Source organism: Thalassophryne amazonica, chromosome 11 (genome assembly GCF_902500255.1).
Source record: "Thalassophryne amazonica chromosome 11, fThaAma1.1, whole genome shotgun sequence".
Taxonomy (NCBI): domain Eukaryota; kingdom Metazoa; phylum Chordata; class Actinopteri; order Batrachoidiformes; family Batrachoididae; genus Thalassophryne; species Thalassophryne amazonica.
Genome location: NC_047113.1, coordinates 94,144,089 through 94,152,356, shown reverse-complemented (window position 1 = coordinate 94,152,356; position 8,268 = coordinate 94,144,089). Strand labels below are relative to the sequence as shown.

Here is an 8,268-nt window from a genome sequence, read left to right as displayed (position 1 = left end):
GGTTGAGCCAAGAATCCCACAGAGATCCTAGATGCTGAATTATGTCAAAACATTCTCAGCATTCTAAGGAAAATGCCCACAACTGCATGTAGATTCCCAAACTTTAAACATACAAAAAAATTCTAAAATTCTGGATCAATCTAAAATCAAGCACATAAAATACATTGAAATTGCAAGCATTTAAAATCAAAGAGGTCAGCCCTTAATGCAGACCTCTCTGTCAGTCATTTCTGAGGTCAACGAATACACAAACCTATGGTTAACTATCTCTCAAACCTATGATCCTATGGGAAAATCAAACCAAATTACAACCAGAAGTGGATTGGCCATTAAGAGTACCATAATTATTCCCAGATGGCCGCTGGGCTGATGGCAGCCCTTTTTATTTATTTATTTAGTTTTCATTGGTAACTCTTCTGGCCCAGGGAGAGACATGCACCGCCCACACAGCTCAGCAGCAGCCCTCAGACACAGCACAGGCCCACTGGCTTTTCTGTCAAAAAAATATCTTGTGGCTCTAATAGGCTACAGAGGCCCACCCACGCATGTCACGCAAGTCACAAAATGGAGAAGAAACGTAATGGTAGTGCAGAAAAACTGAGGCAAAAAAAAAGCTTTGGACAAAGACGCTGGTAAGAGCAGAACAATTTTAGATATGTTTGCTGCAGGGGCCGACCTGGCAGGGACACCCGCGGCGGGTCCCTCTCAGCCGGTGGTGTGGGCCAACAAGTCGGATGACAGTGAAAGTGAGACAGCAGCTCCCGCTTGCATGGAGTTCCTACAGGAGGAGATTGGTGGGGTTGTTGATGAAAGCAGGCGTGTGCCAGCATGGTGTGGATAAACAGTCATTCATATAAATGTTTAGCCTTTCATATAAATGAAAACGACCCCCCCCCCCTTTTCTTGTCACAGTTCTAAGAGATTCACGTCTTCATAACCAACCCAGTCTCACGGCAAGTGATTCGGCAGCACGAAATATACATTCATCTATTGATTTTGTGATATTGTGATGAAAAGCGCCTCAGTTTCATCACGGCAGCACAAATTCATTCTAATTCATTCTGTGATGGCTGCATGAAATTAAAAGTGAAGTGGAGGGGTCGGGGTGGTTATAGTTAGGGTTGGGGGAAGGAGTAGGAATAGGTTATGATTAAGGTTTGGGTTGGGGGTAGGAATAGGGTTAGTAAGAGTGAGTTAAAAAAAACTGTCAAGAAAATTTGAATCATTTCGTAACGGGAGCACAAAAAAAATGGTCTAGTGGTTAAGGCATTGGGCTTGAGACCAGAAGATCCTCGGTTCAAATCCAAGCTTGACTGGAAAATCACTAAGGGCCCTTGGCCAAGGTCTTTAATCCCCTATTGCTCCCGGTGTGTAGTGAGCATCTTGTATGGCAGCACCCTCACATTGGGGTGAATGTGAGGCTTTATTTGTAAAGCACTTTGAGCGTCTGATGCAGATGCTCAATTTACCATTTAGCATGGCCCAAGCAGAGGGTTGCCCCTTTGAGTCTTGACTGCTTGAGGTTTCTCCCTCAAATCATCGGAGGGAGTTTTTCCTTACCACTGTTGTCTGTGTGCTACTCTGGGGGTTGGTAAGGAAAGACCTTACTTGTGTGAAGCACCTTGAGGCAACTTTGAATTGAAATTGTCACCAAAGTCTGCGGCCAGGGACGTGGCTAACGCGCCACAACCCAGGAAAGCCCAGCAGAGCCACAACAGGGACCACCACAGCAGAAGCTGCTTCAACACCAATCCCTACCTGGATCCCCCTGCACAGGTCCTGGAGCCAGCACAAAATCACCCCAGTGACACCGACAATGAGCACCCTCCTGGTGATGCAGCCAAGTGGCTGCAGAAGCAGAGACATGAGAAGGTCACAGCTGAGTTCACTGAGGAGGAGGAGCAAAAAATGGTAGACTAGCTCCAGGCTCCAGAGCAGGAGTGCCTCCTGAATAAGAAACACCCACACAACATCATTAAGGCTCTGAAGGATGCACTGTGGGATGACTGGGCCTGGGAGATGGGAAAAGGTGCCGACCACCTCAACAAATGTTATGCGAACATGGGGATGAGGTTTGAGAAACTGAACCAGGCCCCATCAGGTGCAGGATCCATGGTGCTGGCCACGAGGGACCGCTGGTTCCTGCACCACTTCAAGTTCCACGTCAAGGCCAAAAAGAGGGTCACTGTCAGTGTAAGTATGTTATTACATTAATGTAATGTGGTCATGTTGTGTGTAGTTCCCTGCGTTGATACATTACTGCCTTATGTATACGTTGATGATGATATAGCAACATCTGTTGACATATGCTCGCGCCACATCTGAATGTGCTCCCTGCAGATGAAGGCCAAGCTTCAGACCAGGGCAGACCTGTCTGGCACTGCAGGGAGCACTCCCCTCGGATACATACTCCGATGTTGCGGACCACCCTCCCCCCAAGTGGAGCTCCAACGACAGCTGCTCCAAAAACTGCCAGACGCTTCAGCGTGAGAAAGACACCTTTGCTGAGTACCTGAAGGTGTTGACCCACATATTCCAACCTCCCCTATGGCTGTGGTTCCAGGGTGAGGTCAGCTGTCTGTTGCAGAGATACCAGCACGAGGTGCAGCAGGTGGCGCTCACCCATACCTAGATAGATCGATAGCTAGATGAGATTTATTGTCATTGTCATTACACGAGTGCAACAACAATGAGATTACATCTATCTAATTACCACAGACAAGATACAGCAATTAATCCACAGTTATTACTTGTTTACCGTAATAATGGCACGCATCAGAATTAAAGACAACAAATGTACATTTGGCATTGTTTATGTGCACTAAACTTTGAAACAGTCCGTTATCCAAATTGAGGGAATGTGAGGGGGGGCATCAACATGCTGGGGGGGCTACAGCAGCTAAAGCTGCACTGCACCCCAGAGGGGGAAGGGAGTGGCGTGAGCAGGGGCCAGGATGGGGTGGGGGATGGGGACAGGAACACAAAGGGGAATAAAAGAACACAAAAGAACATGCATATCAGTCTCTGTCCATGTGTGAGTGGCAAATGAGTTAAGTTTATGTCAGTTTCTGTCCGTGTGTACTGGAGTTGCAGAAGATAGGAAAGAAGGCAGCTGAATGGTTCACCAAGGCCGTAGAAATTCTTCTGGAGGAAAACAATGGGGCATTTTGTCCTTCAGAGCCCGATAAGCCTGCCATGTTTATGGTTGAGCAGTGAAAACACCTTTGCAGCTCACATGAGCAACCAGATCCAATTTATGAGTATTCCCTGGTTTCCAACATCTTCCTTTGTAAGGCGTACATTTGCTCCGAGATGTTATCCAATTTGCGTCTGAGTCAAGGGTTAACACAGTTTGAGAATATATCGCCTTGCCCAACTCATTAATCATGACAGACAGGTGAGGGGTCGTGGTTCTGGTGGCAGCCGTCTTGCCAATTCTCTGGTAGGTCAGGGCAGCACATAATAAGTACCAGACCTCCTACAATAAAACCAAATATAAATACAGGGTCCCCCGGCCCTGATTTCCTTGTTGAAAAAAAATGGTGTCAATAACGTTCAGAGACCAGCTGATCAATTCCATGATTAATCCAATATAGTTTGAAGAATTCACAGTCTGGTGAAGTAGGGCACTTGAAGGATGGAGCAGAGACAGAGGAGAGAGGAGGAGATGCGACCGCCCTCGCCGGAGTCCCAAGCTGCAGCAACAGCTGCACTCTACTGCCCTACACCCCTGCACCCATCAAAAAGGACTTGTGAACATCTCTGACTGGTACACATATTAAGCATAATATGTTACAGTCTGCAATAAAATGACAAAAAATGAGTCTGACACCTCTGACACAGCAACTTTGAAATTTATTAAGGGTCAGCTGGAGCCTATCCCAGCAGTCATCGCACAGGAGGTGGGTTACACAGTGGACAGGATGCCAGTCTGTCGCAGAGCCCCATATAGACAAACAAACATATTCACACCCGCATGCATCTCATTTACAGTCTGTGCAAGATGAGTTTTAAAAGTTAGCATACCTTCTGTGTGTGCGTATAACTTTAGACAGGAAAACAGACTGATCATGTTGTTGCACTCATACAGTATGTAAGTAAAATTCTAGCAATCAGTGATTGGAATAAATTCATCATGAGTGAAAATGAAATGTGGTTTTCGCAGTCCACATTATTCCTGAGCTGATCCTTCTGCAGTGAACTGCCCAAACATTCCAACAAATGGAACATTATTAATGTGCAAAAACACCATGAATACCATTTCTGCAGTTCACATTGTTTTGGAGTGACTGGTTGTGGTGGCTGTTATTCAGTCATATCTGGTCTAAATTGTCATAAATGGTCTAAACTCCTCTCAAGGACATATTATGTCATTGTACTTTCTTTTTTCTCCTCATCTTTTTTTCAAACATGCTGCCCTCCTGCATTTCTGTCTTTCTTGCACTATACTCTTAACTTTCTAACTCACTGCTGTTATCAGAAACTCATTTTTCTGTCCTTGACTTTCCTCTTTTTTTATCTCCTCTTCTGTCACTTTATATTTCTATCTACCACACTGTCTTCGGTTTTCTTGTCGGCCCCCATCAAAGTATCTTTCTTTTGCCCTTTCCTACCTCGTTTTCTCACATGGTGACCAAACAGCAAAATCAAGCTCGGTTGCTCTCTCTCTCTCTCTGTCTCCATCATTCAGTTCAGCTCTTCTGAGACACACTTGCAAAATTACAATTTGCAATTGCATAACCAGCAAATCTCCCTTCAGATTCCTGCTTCTGTTGATCTGATTATGTCTTCAACATGTTGATTTGTATAGTAGAGAAGCTTGAATCTTCGACTGGACTGGGTTGCTTGACGTGAGGACGTTTCGCTTCACTGGTTCAGATATGTCGATGACACATGGGTTAAAATCAAGCAACAGGAGGTCGACGACTTTACAGAACACATCAATTCGGTGGACTCCAATATCAAGTTCACACGTGAGGATGCCAGAAACAACCATTTAGCCTTCTTGGACTGTGATGTTACGATTGGAGAGAACAGGCAGCTCCAGACAGAGGTTTACAGAAAACCCACTCACACTGACCAATATCTGCTCTTTGGCTCAAACCACCCCCTTGAACACAAGCTCGGGGTGATCAGGACTCTTCAACACAGAGCTCTACAGGTGCCCACAACTGCAGAGGGAAGGGCTAAAGAGCAACAACTTGTACGGAAAGCCCTCACAGTATGTGGGTACCCACGTTGGTCCCTGGACAAAGTGCAGAAGTCCCAGAAAACAAAGAGAACAGATAGACAGGAGATGGAGACAAGAAGAAGAGGAGTGTCTCTCCCTTGTTTAGCAGGAGTAGGGGAAAAACTACAGAGGATCTTCAGACAGCACAAAATCCCAGTTTACTTTAAATCAGTCAACACCTTGAGATGGAAATTAGTTCACCCTAAGGACAGGATCCCTAGTTACAAACAGAGCAATGTAGTGTATCATATCAGATGTCAGGAAAACTGTAATGAACACTACATAGGTGAGACGAAGCAACTTTTACACAAGAGGCTATACCAGCACCGCAGAGAGGTCACCAGTGGACCTCAATCTGCAGTTCATCTCCACCTGAAAGACACTAACCACACGTTTGAGGACAAGGAAGTTAAAATCTTAGCCAGAGAAAAGAAATGGTTTAAGAGAGGTGTCAAGGAAGCATTCTTTGTAAAACAGTTGAAACCCAGCCTTAACCGTGGAGCGGGTCTCAGACATGCTTTGTCCCCTGTTTACAATGTGGTACTCAGGTCAAAGCAGTTTCAGTCTTTTGTTCATGGTAATGAGTCATTCACGTCATCAGGAGAGAGTCGACAAGGGAGGCTTCCGTCCTGTCATTAGGAGAGTGCTAACTAGAGCACAATAGGTGCTAATTAGAGCTATTGTTTAGTCACTGGCCTATAGCAGTCAGCCTCTCGGTAGGTGGGGTCTGGTTAGGATAAAAACTCCAGCTTTTGTTGGCTTCTGGTTTATTCTTCTCTACAAGAGTCAAGACAGAAGTCAGACTACCAGAGCAAGAATTTTAGCTGAGGAAGCTTCTGTGATTTGAAGCGAAATGTCCTCACGTCAAGCAACCCAGTCCAGTCGAAGATTCAAGCTTCTCTACTATGGAAACCACCTGGACAACTGAGAGCCTACACAGAAACATTGATTTCTATGTTTATTTTCAAGAAAAAAAAATGACCTCAATTGATATGTTCAGTTATCAATTTTATTTGACAGAAATCCCACCAATTGCCAAACCACAAGATGAGAGACAATTATAGTCAGTACTGAGCACTGATAATCATTTGTGTACACTGACTCTGTCTACACAAATGTGTCTGTTGTTGTGTTTATATTGTTGAGTTTAAAGGGTCCCTGCCACGCCATGCCGTTTTTACATATTCTTGAAGAATAAAAAATGTGTCTTTGTTTTTTTTCCCATAAAATTACACTGAACAAGGATTTAGACATTTCGTTACTCATCTGACAATTTGAATTTTCCACCTCTGAGTTGACCTACTTTTTCACTGCGACGGATGTGACATCATTTGAGTAAATGTGTCACAGCGTGGCTCTGTTTACCAATACGGCAGATACGGACAGCAAAGGCATAGTGAGCGACTATAGCGAAGATTTAAGTGACATATCGATTGTTTTTGATGAAGATGAGGAAGTTTCTGATGAAGATATTAACGGTGTAAATAATGAGGGGCTCCAAACTGTGTATGTTCCAGCCGAACGCGACAGAAAGAGGATGAAGCGCAGCTGTCAGCTGACAGCAGCAGCGCTGAGGAGGACGACACAGAATGGTTTGTTCACTCACCACCTTTTCTTATAAATGATCATTTATTCCTGGCACGGTGTGTTTGTGTATGAAAAAATTATTTCAGCAGCACAGCGTGCTTAAATTCAGGATTTTTTGTTCTAAAATCACTGAAAATAAAGTTTCTGTACATTCTGTATATATTTAATCATTTATAAGTCAGTTTCTTGTGATTGCTAATTCTTCACTTTTTATTCAAAGCAAATGATTGCAAATCTTTATCTGAAAAGCTGTAGACCCACATGGGATGGGGGGAAAAGATTTCTAAATCAAAGAAAATTTTACTTCTATATCTGTTGTCAAATTTTATCAGGCATAATATTGTAGAAAAATGTTTATGCTAAATGGAGACTTACCTGTCTAAAATACACACATACTTTGAATAAACATAAGTCTGAACAAAAAACAGGCTGTTCAGTTTACATGCATATGTATATTTGGAAAACACAAAAATGTCAATGTTCTGTTTTTTTTTTCAGGTGCTCATGTGAACACATTCAGCCGATGCCACTCGTGATTGAGTCTCGCTGTTGCAGGGAAATTTCTGCAGTCCTGATGGAGATGCAACGTGGTGGCGAAAATCCTCAATGTGTCACACAGCTGGCGAGTTTCTCAATTGTGTTTAGATGCAGATATCCTCAGAGTGGCACACTATGCCTACATGATGCTCCACAGTACGAGTAAGCACATGAAACAGAAAGTTTCATTTACATGGTTTATAGAAAAAAGTAAAAAAAATATTCAAATATAAAAAGAATGAACTGTTGTTTTGAACATTAATCCATGCTTTTTTTGTTTCTTTTTTTTTTTTGCAGAAAGTATCATCATATCACATAACGGCAATTTGTGCGGTTGTGCTGGGGACACTTGGGAAGGCACAGAAGGTTGCCACTACCAGCTTGTGTTGTATTGAAAATAAGGAGTACTTTTCCATCACCATCGTCCGACTACACTGGCTTCCAGTTTCCTCCTCTGGAGTGAGGAATCGGGCTCATCGGTGGTACCTGGTCCACTTGGCAGCATCATCCTCAGCTTTGTCCGTTCACATTGGCTGCTCAGTAGAGGAGGATCATTGGTGGGGATTTCTGGTCGGTTTGGTGTTTTGCAGATCTGAAGAACCTCTTTTGCTGTGTCGCTCATATAGACTGAATACTGTAAAATGTTTTTTTAACAAATTGTAAAACACTTCTCATTTGAATGAAACAATGTGAAACTTATGTGAAATTGTATTTTTATTCACTTTATCATGCTATATAAAAATATACAAATAACAATCTGTTTTTTTTTTTTTCATTTTCCACATATCACATGTTGGATCTGTGGCTAACTTTCTCAATCCTCCTCTTTTCCACTAAGGAAAGTATATTCTGAACCGTGGTCTCTCTTGCTTTGTCTGCTTTTGTTGTCTCCCTGCATTTTCATTAAAATGAAG

The 8,268-nt window shown here is 43.3% G+C and overlaps 1 long non-coding RNA gene across 1 annotated transcript; it reads left to right on the top strand.

Moving 5' to 3' along the window:
• Window positions 1-822: 822 nt before the first annotated feature.
• On the top strand, window positions 823-7,731 carry LOC117521026. The gene is made up of 3 exons (XR_004563859.1): window positions 823-905; window positions 3,613-3,616; window positions 7,721-7,731. It is a non-coding gene; the product is annotated as an uncharacterized LOC117521026 (long non-coding RNA).
• The last annotated feature ends 537 nt before the right edge of the window (window positions 7,732-8,268 follow it).